The sequence below is a fragment of the Calypte anna genome, chromosome 3 (genome assembly GCF_003957555.1).
Source record: "Calypte anna isolate BGI_N300 chromosome 3, bCalAnn1_v1.p, whole genome shotgun sequence".
NCBI lineage: Eukaryota > Metazoa > Chordata > Aves > Apodiformes > Trochilidae > Calypte > Calypte anna.
In genome coordinates this window covers 23,459,518-23,474,517 of record NC_044246.1, presented here as the reverse complement: position 1 = coordinate 23,474,517, position 15,000 = coordinate 23,459,518, and the positions used below count along the sequence as shown (strand labels likewise).

Below are 15,000 nucleotides of genomic sequence, written 5' to 3'. Positions count from 1 at the left end.
ATATAGAAGTAATACAAGGGCTTCTTGGAGCAGATTCTTAATCACTCCTCAGAGATTGGATCGAAAGCCTCCCAACCATGCACAAAGCCACCACAAAGTTATTCACCTTGTCTTGGAGGGTAGAAGGACAGGATTAGGCTTTAATTTTGAGCGTGGGGTGCCATGTTTAGAAGTACCAAGATCAACGCAACCATTCTAATACTGTCACAGCATCAGACAACTGCTTGGCTGTAGTGCACAAATCTGAAGATCCTTCAGACAGAGACAGCTGGGCTAAGCTCGAAACCTTTTCTCATATGATGTTTAATCTGCATTAAACTTCAGCTCCATTTATATGATTAGGCTGGTCAGGGTGTATCTACAGACTTTGCTTGTGGTATTCTGCTGGAGTCTGATAGTGTGTTGTATTACTAATGTTCCAAGAGTAAACACACTTGTAGGAAACAGCTATAGTTCAAGGTTGCACTTTAAAAAAATAAATGTTTCATCAGTCTTAGCAAAGGAACAAATGGCAATAACACTCTGTATCATATTTTACAAAGCTTCAAAAGAACAATGTCCCGTTGAGTGAAATTCGGTAGCATTCTGTAAACATTAATTTAAGGAAATCAATAGGTTCTGTGAGCTAAAGCCATATTGCAAGATAAACTGGCTGGAGTGCTACTTTGTCAAACAGATTTTAGTTTTCTCGGCTAGATAAAGACGGTTTCAAAATGGGGTAACGTGTTGCAACCAAGGTTTGAAAACTATGTGGCCTTCAAACAGTCTGCTTGTTTCTACTACAAAGCTGGATAAACATACTTTAAAAATGATAAGATTGGGCCAGGATTGATTTTACTTTCAAAATTTATATAAAGTAGAATTCTTGGTGAATGTGTATTTTTTTAAATCCTAATTCTAAGCAGAAAAAAAAAACCAAAAACCAAACAAGTGCAGCAAAGACAGATCAAGATGTCAGGCTGCCAAAACAGGTTAAATTATCTGGAGGTGGCTTCTTTTTTTTTTTTTTTTTTAATCACAGGATTTTAAAAAAAAAGCTTTATTCATGATGACCTGGTGGGCAACAAGTTGTCATGCCAAATAGGAAAGCCAAAAATCTCTAGTGGACTTAGGTCTTCATCTGGTGAAGGCTGCTCACGTTGCAGAACACAAGGTCGTGGTAATGGAAGGTAAATAGGTTGGAGGGAGTGAGAGAAGGGTAAGGCCAGATAGTTCTAGTTGGATGATCTAGACACTGGCTATAGGGAGGGACTCCACAGGGAGCCTTTTAATCTAAGGATAAGGTGTCAAAAGCATCTATTAGGCAAGTGATGGAGAATCTCTCTAGGATGATGAGGGTGTCCGCTACCGGTAGAGCAGTCTCACCATGGGTAGGTCCAGGTCAGACAGTTCTTATGTGTATGCACAGCAGTCTGCTGTGCACAGGTACAACAGCAGAATAGGTTCAGGGAAAATATTTCTACTGAGAAAACCTTACAAAACATGAGCCAGATGTGCACAGGCACCCCCTGCCCTCAAAGTCAGAGTAAGGTGAACTTAGGGAGATACAACGCAACCTTCATAAAAGAGATGCTTGGGAAGCTCCATGTGCATCATCCACATGTAGCCTTGAGCCCCTTCCTCACATAAAGAAGAATCAATCCCATGGGCTTTTGGATCAAGCTGACACCTAAATCTCTATTTCCATATCCACAGCCCATCCTGTAGGAAATCTAGGGAGGACAAGCCTTTCCCTCCCTACCTGAAAGACACTGCATCTGAGCAATGCTGGAGTCAACCCAGCAGTAGTGCTGCAAGGCATCACACTGCTTCTGAAGCCACTTCTCTGTGGGCTTGTGAGGAGGCTGGTGGCACTGGGACCAGCCCCTTCCTCACATGCATCCCACCCAGCCAGGGCACCCCTTGCTTTAAGAAGAGCTCCAGGGCCCACCTGTCCACTGGGCCCACCGCAGATTAGAGAGTTGCGCAATTTACAGGCACGAATCTTCTGCCCTTTTCCAGGGTAACACTGCTGGGAGCAGCACTGCCCTGCCATCAGTTTTCCTGTGCTTGCAAGGGCAGTGTCTGCAATACCTTGCTGGTGTCCTGGCTCCTGTCATGTTTATCCAGACCGTCACCTCCCCTCATGCACGGACTCTTTTCCCCAAGAGCAGCGAGCTGCTGCGTGGGACCATCATAGCACTGCGAGTTGGTGTGGCAGCATATCAAGCAGGAGGCTTTGGCTTCTACACAGAAATTGGAGGCAGGTTTTGGAGAAAGTTGCTATACTTTTTGGCGTGAAAGCCGTGGCAGCATATGGCCCAATGTTCTCAGTTTAAGTCTGACACTTAACATTATTTAACAGTTTCTGTGTTAGGTGCTTTATAAGGTAAAGGAAATTAACAATTTTCAGCTAATTAGATCACTCAATTGGCTGAACATCCTGGACATCTCTTAGAAAAAAAACAGGTTGGCTCAGGTGATGGAAAGGCTAATGCCTCTTCCATTATCACTTATGAGGCGAGGGAAATAGTTGGAAAGGATGCTTTTATTTTAAAAACACAAATGTAAAATACCTAAACTGTTGGCCACTTCAGTAAACACACTTTTATCCCAACCACTGCTTTTCTAGAAAGCAGGGCATCAATTTGACTGCCTCTATGTGTGTCCCAATCCCCCTGGCTAGAGCAGCAGCTCTCTGGTGCCACCACAGTATGCATTTATTGCCTTAAAGTTTTCTCTCACATCTCCTGCTGTACAATTCTGTTAAGAAACAGATTTCATGGAAAGAGGAAAAGATGGACAAGAAATTGGGTGAACGGTCTGCTCTCTCACTGTGGAATGGACACAGCAAGAAGCCTACTCTTTTGGGACAGCACTTACAACACAGCACTGAGCCTGATGTCTGGAAAGGGAAAAGCATTAGCCTGAGGCTGGCTCAAAAAGAAAAAAAAAAATTAGGAAAACAACAGAGATTTCTTATTGCACTTACTGTTACTCTGTAGCTTTTCCACTTTTTGTAAAAAACTGGGAAACACATGTCCCTCGAATGACTGAAGATTGTATTTTAAAAGTGTTTGTTTGAAATGAAGCTAGATCCCTTATCCCTTGAGTACAGTTTGGGGCACTAGTAATATACTGCTGGCTTACTGTTATCTGCTCTGCCAAGATCACAAAGAGGAGAGAGAATGGGCATGGCTCTTACAAGGAAAAAACTGACAGTGGGGCTGCTGAGATGTCTGATAATACCAGGGAAGTGAAAATGGTAGTGCAGTGAAAATGGATACTGCGTGATACATTAGATTTAATCACTTGCATTTCAATTAAGCTTTTCCACAAATAAAGATTGGGAGGTACTCGGCAGGCTCCCTGCAGGGATGGAGCACCAAGGGCTGTGGGTGCTGCTATTCCACAGCTTGCTCAGGCTGAAGCCTCTGCCTCTGCTTCCCAGGGTCCTCCTTGTTAGGACCCATTTTCTGATTTCACAGTAGGCAAGAGGCATTCCATACACATCAGCATCCCTGGATCTCTCTCCTGAGACTGCTGTGCCTGTGGTTCAGGGGATAAGCCTATCCATCACAGAAACATGGCTGCTCTCTCAAGCAAACACAAGCTAGTTTTCAGCACAAAAGTTGGTAAAACTTGCAAGCAGAGTGAACTAAACCAAAATAAAACAGATTTTCAATTTACAGCTTATATAGATTTTTTGAAATTCAGTTCTCCTCTTGTCCCCATCCTCAAAAATCACCAACAGTGTTTTACTTACATCAACTTTCCTTTTCTGCCTTACTGATGAATTAGAATTGCATAAGATATAGAGGCTTCTAATGGAAACTCTGATTGCCCTCAACTTACTGCATTGCCAATGGCACTGCCACAGAATGGAAAAATCACTAGGGCTCCTATGGCTTGTGACAGCTAGGGGTTTAGTATGTGTTGGGAAATGTAAGAAAGAACCATATGAGAGGTTACTGTCCCACCCAGAAAGCTGTGTCATACAAAAACTGAAGGAGAAATAAAACTCTCACACTCAGTAGCCTAACTTTAACTCTGTCCCATGGCTGCTAAATGCAATCTGCTACAAGAGGCTGCCTACAATGCCAACCAGCATATTACATCCCCTGCTGCCAAATTCTGGCAGGTACTGCGTGCAGGCACACACAAAAAACATATCCAAAAAAGTGAGTACAGGCATGACCACTCAATTCTGGCTCCAATGTGGGAACAGCAGAGAGGTTGATGTGTACTCTCCTGGACACATCAGTCAGATGGGAATGTGATGTGTTACTCAGAAGGACCAGGAGGCACAGCCTGGACTGTGGGGAGCAGGTATGTCTCTCAACAGCAGTAAGAACTCTGCTCTCATGGTGTATTTCCACCCGTAAAAAATCTGGGCAGGCAGAAACTGCTGTTTAGACCATGGATACAGAGGAAAAAAAGTTCTCAGAGCTTGTAGTATGCCAGGTTTTTTTTTTATGTTCGGCAGAATTTGGCTCTGTAGATAAACCATTAACACTGTTATAGAAGTGGCAAAGGCTTATATGACTTGAATACATTTTAAACATACAAAAATGTTGCGGCAGTTAATAAACACCTGTAATTGGTGTGTCCTTCCTCACTCTTCCCACCTTTCTGCATTGCAGTCACCTATGTCTTCTGTGAAAAGCTCCAAGTGTGCCCTCTCTCTCCTTATTTTGTGTGCGTTGGCATGGGAAGAGTGAGGAGGGAGGTAGGGGAGAGGGATGGAAAGCAGGTGGTGTTCAATCGGTCTGGCAGGGAAACAGGCAGTTACGGGAGGTCCTTTTGGGGGTGGCACGAAGGTGGCAAGTATGGCTTCTGGCAGCAGGGTACCTCCTCTCCTCCTTCCCATGGTTGAAGGTAAGGGCAGGGAAGGAAATTGTGCATGGTTATGGGTGAAAGGTGGTGTGAATGAAGCTCCGCCAGCCCATGCTCCCCATAATTAACTTTGATGAACCTCCTCCCAGCATAACCATGCTTTTCTGGGCAGCCAGAGCCCATTGTGATGGAATAAACTACTCCACCTATTCTACTCTGAGCCATGAGGCTGGCAAAACTGGGCTGCAAACACCCTGTTAACAGCTTCATTGCAGGACCTGCCGGGAACTGGTGAGTCTCACAAGCCCGTGAGGTCAGAAGACCAAGTCCTGTATCCTAATGGACTGAGCTCCCTCTTGTTTGACTCATCTTTATCCCCTGCAGAAGGAAATGGTGTGACTCCAGACAGTGCTGGATTAGATAACCTTGAGTCTGGGCCTCATCTGATGGAGCCAGCCCTCTCCACAATTGCATGAGATGAGCCACTCGGCTTCCCCCTGAACACTGATACTCTGCAGTTAAAGGGCTTTTATTTGCAATGTTGATTTCCCCTTTCTCCTCTGAAAACTTTCTGAAGTTGTAGACCGGTGCTTTAAATGCACTTATGTGTCTATGTCACCATTCTTACCAAAGTCCCAATCAATGCAGCTGCCTTTCAGCTTAACAACAGAGAGCATGCTCCCCTGGTCTGTTGCTCTCTACAAAGCCTCTCCATTAAGTACAGAAGCAAGTTCAAGGCCACATTTTTGAGTGCTGTGGTCCACCACCTGGACACGGCTTCTTCTGATGGCACATTTCCACCAGAGCCTTGAAACCAACCCCCACAGAGGGCAGTTCACGAGTCCCTCCAGTGACACACAAAACGAGGCAAAGCCCAGCTGTGTACCTTCCCCCTCTGCAGATAAGAAAGGTGAACCTTGCCCCTTCCAGATCTGCAGGGAGAAATCATCTCCAACATGTTGATTACTTTCAGACAGCCCTTCTGGCTGCCCATCCACACTCACACGTCAGCAAGACGTCGGGCTCTTCTGCTGCACTGTGAAACCTGGCAGAACCCTGTTATGGCCTAACTACAGAAGGTGATGTGGTACACTGCAGACTCCCTCTCTCTCTTGGACCAAACAGGATTTCCTCGCTTCTTGTGTTATCACTGTCACTTCAACCAGATACTGATCGGTGCCTATTTCACCTCCCAGGTTCTCTCTCTCTCATGCAGGTGAGAGATACAGTCCTCATCAACCTCTGCAATATTCTGCTGTTACTTTCTCACAGCTCAGTATTTCAGTATTACTGAATCTGTATTACCTTACAGATTTAAGTACCTTTGAAAGAATCATCCCCTGTTGTGCTCCCCACCAGTGTTGGAAGGTGCCTCCACAAGCAGATCTGCGCTGCCCAGGGGTACCTGTTTGGAGATGGTGCAGGACCCCAGAAAGCTGGGCCAGAAACCACTGCAGGTCACAATGCTACCATCTCTCCCACAGTTTCCAAAGGTTATGACAGTTTGCTAATTTACATTATGACAGACTGACTCTCATCCGTTTGAAAACATCCTAAAGATATCAAGCAAACAATGTCTGTGTGAAGGTGACCTATTCGAAGTCCTATAGGATGGACAATCCTATCTTTAAGACTTCTGTTAAAGTCAGCTACACTGTCCTGACCCCACACTGAGAGGCAGTATGGGTTGGGACCTCCTCTTCTGGCAAGTCTGCCTTACAAAAAATAAAAACAACACCCTCACATTCATAAACGTGATGGCTCTGGGACTCCAAATCCAGGTCTGCATTTAATTTTTAGTTTTAAAATAAACAAATGAAACTTTTTTCCAATGAACATTTAACATACATTTACCCACTTGACTATATACTAACACAACAAAAGACAGCTCTTCAGCTGGCACAGATTAATTAGCTGCAATGATTGCTGGAGCTGATTTACATCAGAAACTGAGAATCCAGCCCAGAATGTAGTTCAGCGTCATGGAGAAAAAGCATGGAATGGGGGAGATGTGGAAGGAAAAACCTTACAAATCTTACAATAGCTAAGCTGCTATTTCACATCTCTGGTAGAACATTTAGATAGAACTGCTTAGATGGAGTTTAGAAGATCAAACATCTTCCTTAGTTTTCACAATGCAAAATGTATCTTTTTAATGTGCTACATTAAAACAGAATATAGGAAATTTCAGTCTATCAGCTCTCATGAACACCCTCCTCCTTCACTGGACCGTGCTGCTTTTCTAGCAATTCTGAGTGAGAAATTTAGCTATGTTATCTAACAGAAATTAAGGAAGTCTGGGAGAAACGTGTACAACTTGCATGTTACCCATCACCATAACTAGAATTTATTAAATGGTAACAGAAATCACTGATTTCTTTTCCTGTTTTGTTTTCCTCTCTTTTTTAATTTTTTTTCCAAACATCAAGTTTTAAAATTAAACTGCCTAGTCTAGCAAGCTCTTTCTATATTCAAGATGAATGAAAAAGCATTTCAGCTTGTGAGGGGTAACATTTTTCAGAAGTGAGGGACAACATGGGTTAAAATTCACCTTGCTTCTCACTCCTCATCTCTGATGAATTTTTGGAGGATGACGGACATCTGGAAATCCGTTTTACATAGAAAAATAGCAAACAGGGAAGAACTAAGAAGATGAATAAAGGCTCATCACAGACACAAAAGACCAGAGCAAAAAGAAGCTTGGATTTGGGTATTCTTGTCTGGCAAGGAGGCAGGCAGTAAGGCTAATGAAGCATTTGCGATATGGGACGTATGCCAGCGTAACAAAGAAGATGTGCATCAGCTCTGCAGATGTGCCAAAGCCCCCAGAGCAAAATAATGACATAATCACCATCAGTGTCACAGACCAGACTGTACACAAGGTGACATGGGAGAGAATAAATAAGAGTCTTTAGAGGCCTGTAGTACACACACGGGAAGGAATAGCCATTCCTCACAACTGCCACAAGAGAGTGGAGAGATGTTGGGTTTAATGTGTGCAGCTAGCAAAAGAAATCTTGAATTGTGCAAGGCTAACGCACTATAAATTGGTGCTTTTCTCAATCTCCAGTTGACGTTTCAATTCCCACTTCTCCTTGTTGAATGCAAAATGAAATGGCAGTAGGAGTCAGAAGAGTTTGCCAAGTTTTGTTTTGGTTTTGTTGCTTTGTTTTTTTGGTTTTTTTGTTTTGTTTTTTGGTTTTTTTATATAAAGGGGTTGCTTTATTGTTTGAGACAAGGACAGGGCAATAAGGATGAGTACTGGGAGGTATTGTATTAAATATTGTAACAGAAAAAAGGAAAGACAACAAAAAACAAACAAACAAAAAATCAAAAACCCCAAAACAAAAAAACACCCAAAACACAGCACAACACCACTACACGCACACAAGTGCACAGTTATAGAAACCCTGCACCATTCAGCTGGAACAATCCTAGGATTCCCCCAAAGCAAAATTAGAAACAAACGAGGATGGGTTTTGCTTTATTTTTTAAGGGTTGTGCTTTCTGGTTTACTGCTACCCGTGAACTAAACCAGGAAAAATCCCACTAAAATATTTTTCCACACTAAAAGACAAGATTACGATTTTATTGATCAGTAATAAAACATCACTTAGGGCAATTTAGTACTTAACATGTTATTTGTGGTGGGGAGTAATCTGTAAAGCTCTGAGTAGCCTTAAATCATTTTACAACAGCTCTTCCTTCACAAAAGCATGTGTTTGCCTCTGTACAGCTGTGTGATTTTCTGGTATATTTTTTTTACAGGACTTTGGTCAATTTTTAAAGGGAACATCTGTTTGATAAAGTAGCATAACTCTGGTAGTAGCAATCCTCAGGCCTGAGTGGGAAAACTGTGAAAGAGCAGGGGATGCGCTGAAGGCGCCAACAGGACTCTCACAGAAGGAAAGCTCAAGTCTGTAATTGTTTGCAGGATCTGGCCCTACAAGAGGAGCTCAGAAGAACAAAGCACTTGGCTTCAACCAGTGTCCCTTTTCATTGCTTCTAATGAAAGATTCATAAGAATAACTTTAATTTTTTATGATCTTTTTTTTTTTTTTTTTTTTTTTTTCATTATTGTATTAGCTGCATCTACTTCGTATGCAATTTCTTCTTAAATACAGAAAACTTGTTTCAAAATGCCAGGCTTAATAACTTAATCAGTACAAGGATTGATCTTGATTGTTTTGAGTCCCTACACCAGGAAGTGAGATGGAGCCCAGACAATGTTTTATATGATTATTCCTTTTCTTTGCAATGTGATGTATTTATGAGGAATTCAGGTGAAGGTTCGAACTGGAGGGTGGGTTTTTATGTTTGGGGTTTTTTGGGTGGTTTTTGGGGGGTTTTTTAAAGACAAAAAAAATCATTAAACCCCCTCTAATTTGCTAGTTAAACTGTTCAGTGGAAGAATTATTGTATTTGTCCTTTTTGGCTTCGCCCAATTAATTGGAGCAGTAACATAATGATTGTTAATAAACAGTCCTAATTTGACTCTACTTCTTGCCTACCCACCATAGCCACACCATATCTTTGTTTACCATATCACTGGGGAAAACAGGGAAGCATGTATATAATTTTGTGCTGTTGTATATGAAGTTTAATAATTACACCACAGATTATTCTGAATTAATTGCAGAAGGCACAACAATATTAATCTGTTTAGCAAACTCCAGCTTCTTTGCACTGTGATGTGATTAGCAGAGGCAGTATGAACTGTGGCAGTTTCTTAAATTGTGTGTTTGTTTCTGTTACAGTTTATACCAATGTTTTCTTTTATGTTTTTTCCTACTCTGCACCTTTCTTCCCTCTAAGAAAAATAAACAAGAAAAGAAAAGAAACAAAACAAGCAACCACAAAACCAAACCACATAACAACACAACAAACAAGCCTGTGCTTATTTGGATGCATTTTGATCAAAGGTGACAGATCAAATTTTTCATTTATTTACCAAAGTTTCATTGCAGCCATTCTTCATAATTACAGCAGCATTTTAATTTTTTTTCTTCCCCTGAATAGGAGCAAAGGGGTTCTGAGAAAGTTTTTAATTAGCTAAATAGGTCTGTGTAATCTAGATGAAATAAACACGCCCGTTTGAAAGGGTTGTTAGAACTTTTCCAGCCATTTAATCCATAGATGGCTGAACACAATGATACCTTCCACAGAAAGCTACAGCCACCACCAGCAGCTGTTAGAAGAGAGCTTGCTCCCTGCTCCTATTGATAACCCTTTGTGGAATGAAGAAAAAGAGCTGAGGGAAGGAGAACTGAATGTCAGACAATAGACATCGCTACACACACTGTCTCTGAACTTTCCTCATCTCTGAAGGACAATTAATTATGAAGGCCTTTGGGGTAGGTCGAAGCAAGGGAAAACCTACTGCTGGCCCAGCACTCCAGCCGCTATCTCTGTGTTTGTTAAATGGTTGTGCCTGTTGGGGAACCAGAGTAGCAGCCACCAAAATAGCCAATAGATCATTTAGGAAAAAAGAGCAAAAGATTTTTTTATGTGTGTCTGTCCTTGTATAATTCTATTCTCACTGTGAAATCATCCATACACAAAACACAAGGACAATTTTTTTTTTTTTTTTTTTTTAGAAGAGCCACAGGGTAGGTTACAGTCAGAAACGGCCTCTCAGTGGTGTGTTAAAAAGGATGGTCTTTTCACCAAATCATTTCACAGAGGCAAAACAGACAAACACAAAGAGTTGAGACTTTTTCTCCTACATTAAATAGAGTAACTGATAAGGTCAGACATATGATACCTAAAGACATGAATCTGTGAACTCTTGAAGTCAAAGGACTTCTCTGTGCAAAGGAACAATCTTTCAAAGGAAATAGATCATAGAACTCCACTGAATCCCCTTTAAACTTTATGAAGCAGGAGGAGAAAAAGCTCTAAGTAGGGAAGCTTGACAGAAGAGCCTTGAACTATTTTCTGAAGGAAAGATGAGACCCTCCCTAGGCTGCCACAAAACATCTTTTTTTTTCTAAAGGCTCTTCTGAACTTTGATATGTGCCAAGACACCGCTATTGAAAGCTGTATAATTATGTGCTATAGCCACTGTAGAAAATGCTTTGTTCACCACAACAAAGAACAATAAGCAAAGTAAAGTGACATTACACTGTATCTTTTTCTTTAAGAATGTTGAGAAAGGTCACAGTACGTTATAACTAATAAAGCTGTTGAGTAAGGAAGTTTAAAGTTGATCTTGCTGTGCTTAAATGTAACCCAATGACAAAAAGGCAGAGGGAACTAAAATTGTAATGACATTAAAAAATAGATCATATATCAACGTGCCAACTTCATTATACAAACACCTTGAATCCAAAGGACACAAACAGGAAAACTGAGTGTAGCCCTGCAACAGTATTCCTCTCGAGATTCTCTTCCTAATAGCTTCCAACTACAATCTGCAAAACTGCAAAAACTGATTAATAAGCATTAATTGATATGTGCAATGCACGGACCTTCTACTGCAAGCCATGCATTTTTTTACTTGATTAAAAACCGCATTCATTTCCCATGCAGTTTCAAGGAAAGTTCTGCTTTTTCACCAGACTGCCTCTTCAAAATTTTTAAAAATACAAAAGGAAAGAGGCAAGAGGGTATCAATTACATTTCCCAAACCCAAGATTTTTAAGGAGAAAAGATGTTGTATCTAGACACCTCTGTTACATTTTTTCTTCAGAGGAATTGGGACAGTTGTTTGATTTCTCAAATTGCTAAAGCAGCTTTACTCTCCTGGCTGCAGATCACCAGACAGCAGCCTTCCGACTTTGTCTTTAAGAATGCTGAGAATGATGTTGAAATGCTACAACAATAAAGCCCTTGAAGGAGGAAGTATACAGCTGAGGGAAAAAACCACGAGGAGTTTAATACTGAAACAAACAACTGTCCCGTTAGGGTTTGCCCACTGCTGGTACCACCAGAAGTGCAGAGACTGCCAGGGCAGAACAGTTTGAATGTAAAGCACAGGAAGTTAACAAGTGACAGGCTTGATTTGCACTGCTCTTGAGGCCACTTTGCACAGCTAACATTGGGAGAAGGAGTACTAGGGTGGTTATACATTGTACTTTACAGTGCCTGTATATTGCAAAACCACTTGTAAGTGGCCTGAGTTTAAATAAGAATCAGGTTCCAAGGCTAAATTCTTCTGATGAACACCAGTTCAGTTCAAGATGAACTGCAGATGAAACTGGGGAAGAATACAGGCTGCTAAAATAAGCACAAGTGGCCAGTATTTTTGATCATTTAGGATGTCTCAATTTTTGGATGCAGTGCTGGGCACACTTCATATTCAGGGAATGGACTATCGAGGACCTCCTGACAAAGTGGATCTCATTAACAGATCTCCAGTTGAGCATCCCAAAATGGAACTGGCCTAAAACCATCGTCGCTTCTGAAAATTTTGGCAGCAAGCTTTCCTCTCAAGGGTTCACAGGCTGCTTACGTGACTGGGTTATTACCTAGATTTTATAGGTTGTGTTATTACTAAGATTTTGTAGGAATTGTTTTACATAATCTCCTTGATTTTTATGGAACTAACACAGAGTGAGTTAAGTTAAACATTCTGCTAAAGCTCGAGTACAACTGGTCTTGATTAGGTTTTTCCCACTAGAATGGTTTTCCCCTGCCAAAAGCAGAGCAGCCCTCTTAAAAATGTTTCTCTCCCCCTTCGAAATGACGACACGTGCCGTAACTCGCACTATGAAAAGAGGCAATCATCACGTCAAGCCCCACTGTACCAAAACTGCATCCAGTGTACTTGTGCAAATAACACAGCTTGGCAGACCTTTCACTATTGTGATCAATCTCAATAGCTACGTCTGCAAAATCGGGCGAGTTCCCGTGAAGCAGCAGGCAGGCTGAGCTCAGAAAGATGGCGTGTGCGGGGGCTTTGCTTTGGTGCTCATTTGCTCGCTATGCAGAGGAGTGTGGCAAAGTGTAAGGAGTAGGTAGGAGGGCATAGAGAGAAATTGCTAGCACAGAGAGACCCCGAGACTTCAGAACTAAGACCGAGTCGTTAAATGCCCACAAGGAAAAGGAACGGGCATCGTGCAGAGAGTCGTTAACACACGGAGAATGATGGCAACTACAAAAAAAATGCCACTGAACAAGGATGACGGAGGAGGAGCGGGAGCTAAAGCGAGGCTAAAATCCAGGTATTGTCCTCAGGACAATTTCTTCTGCTTGCTGTGAGTAAGCAAATCAGAATAAAAAAATCTTATTTATGGTTTTTAACCATATTTTTATTTTAACTCACAGCATGGTGTGGCCTTTGCTTGAAATCACCCTGCCAGAGTCACAACTGTGAGCTCTGATGATCTGTGCTAATATAGATTTTGAAAGAGAGTTACAAAATTATTTGGGATTTTTATGTTTTGTTCTTTCAATGCATAGTAAAAATATCTGACTTTAATTATTGCAGCTGGCACTCAAAAGCCTATGGCAATGCCACAGACTAGACAGATATCAAGTGGCACAGCAAGCTGTCCTCACTGACCAACTTCAGCATTTGATTTGTGCTGGGACACTGACATTTGTGGATTTCATTCAGCAACTGACTTTCTCCCTCCCTGGTGGAATGGCACTGGAGCAGAGAACTATCTTAGCCTTCTACAAAAAAAAAAAAAAAAAAAAAAAAAAAGTGTTCCCTCCTGTTTCAAAACTCAGTTTCAAATTGCTCTGTGCAGATCAGCACAGCTTTCTCCACATAACCCCACTGCGAGACAGAGAGAAATGTGGAGCTGGCTACAGACATACACACATGTGTGAGCAGAAAACACAGGCTAAGTTGCATCTCTCTGGAGGAGGCATTGTATCTGTCTCTGGCTCACAGCCACAAGGATGCAATGGTAAAGCTAAAAACGATAGGACATGTGGTTTGTTAAACATCTTATTTGACTTAGCTACAAGCTGTCAGTTGCAATGAGCAGGGAAAAGAACACAGTATCACAGATTCCTGAGCAAATCAATGGCAGAGTCTGATATAGACCAAATGCACATTTTAGCTTTATAATATTTTTCCTAATAGTCAATTTAGAAGTAGTACATGCACAAATTTCACCCAAGAGGAGATAAAGGTAGAGGGTTTAGGAATGGTAGTGTAGGTGATTTAAGAGAAACAGTGTATCAGACTAATCAGAACATCAGCAAAGCATCACTGAAGTATGAGAGGAAGGAACTTTGATGATGCTAAATATGGCAAATGCTCAGTTTGCTAAATCCTTTTAGATCCAATTTCAACATTACAGTACTTGTCATTATTCCTTTGCAGCTTGTGGGAGAGGGGGATGGGCATTTATCAGGAAAAGTTACATTGGCTACATTAAAAACTGCACTGTACAGTTTAATGAGCTCATAACTGATGGATCTGAAGTGCAAAACCAAGTTTTAAACCTCTAGGAAATTCTCATTATACTAGATAACTCAAGAAAGACTTGAGTAAAAGCATGTGCAAACTATCTCCATTTATAACATCTCTTTCCCTCCATGACAGGGGAAAACAACCCAAGGGCCTCCTTTCCTACCAGCTGCTAGAACCCTTAGCCAAGGAGACTGCAGTCACTATCACTGCTAAACATATGAGATTTATATTTTCTTATCTACCTGCAAATATACCTATATATACCTATATTTTCCCCACTATTCTTCAATATAGTTACCCATTTACATTAGCACTGCAACTAACATTTTGAAAAGGAGGGAAAAGTGCCTGAAATTATCAAGGAAATGAGAAGTTTTGAGGGCAAGGAACATTTCAACCTATGTTCTGCAGACAGAAAAAAAAAAAGCGTTATAAAGAAAAAAAAAAAAAGCTTGAGGGAATTTAAGCACATTTTGACAGAAAAAAGTTGTTCACACTCATCTCCTTACATATTTCCTTTTCTTTTCCTGTATTTAGCTATTAAGCCTTGGCATACAGGCAGACCTACCTCCCAGGGGTGTGAGTCTCCTGTCTTGTACATGTGTGAGTACCTAACAGAGCAAGAGCCCTCAGGAGGGCCTGGCAGGGACACAGCACACCAAACATGAAGTCTGAATGTTCTCATCTGCCGCAGTGAATGGCAAACCCCTTGAGGAACATCCTCTCCCCTCTTCCTCCTTCATCTGCCCCTTCCATGCTACCATTCTCCCAGAAAATGCTATGGGCCCAGACGAGGGGGAAGAAGCTGAGAGAGA

At 41.6% G+C, this 15,000-nt stretch overlaps 1 protein-coding gene across 1 annotated transcript in view; it reads right to left on the bottom strand.

Annotated features, from left to right (window-relative positions):
* Positions 1-15,000, bottom strand: part of PROX1 (prospero homeobox 1) — a 47,883-nt gene that overhangs the window by 11,578 nt on the left and 21,305 nt on the right.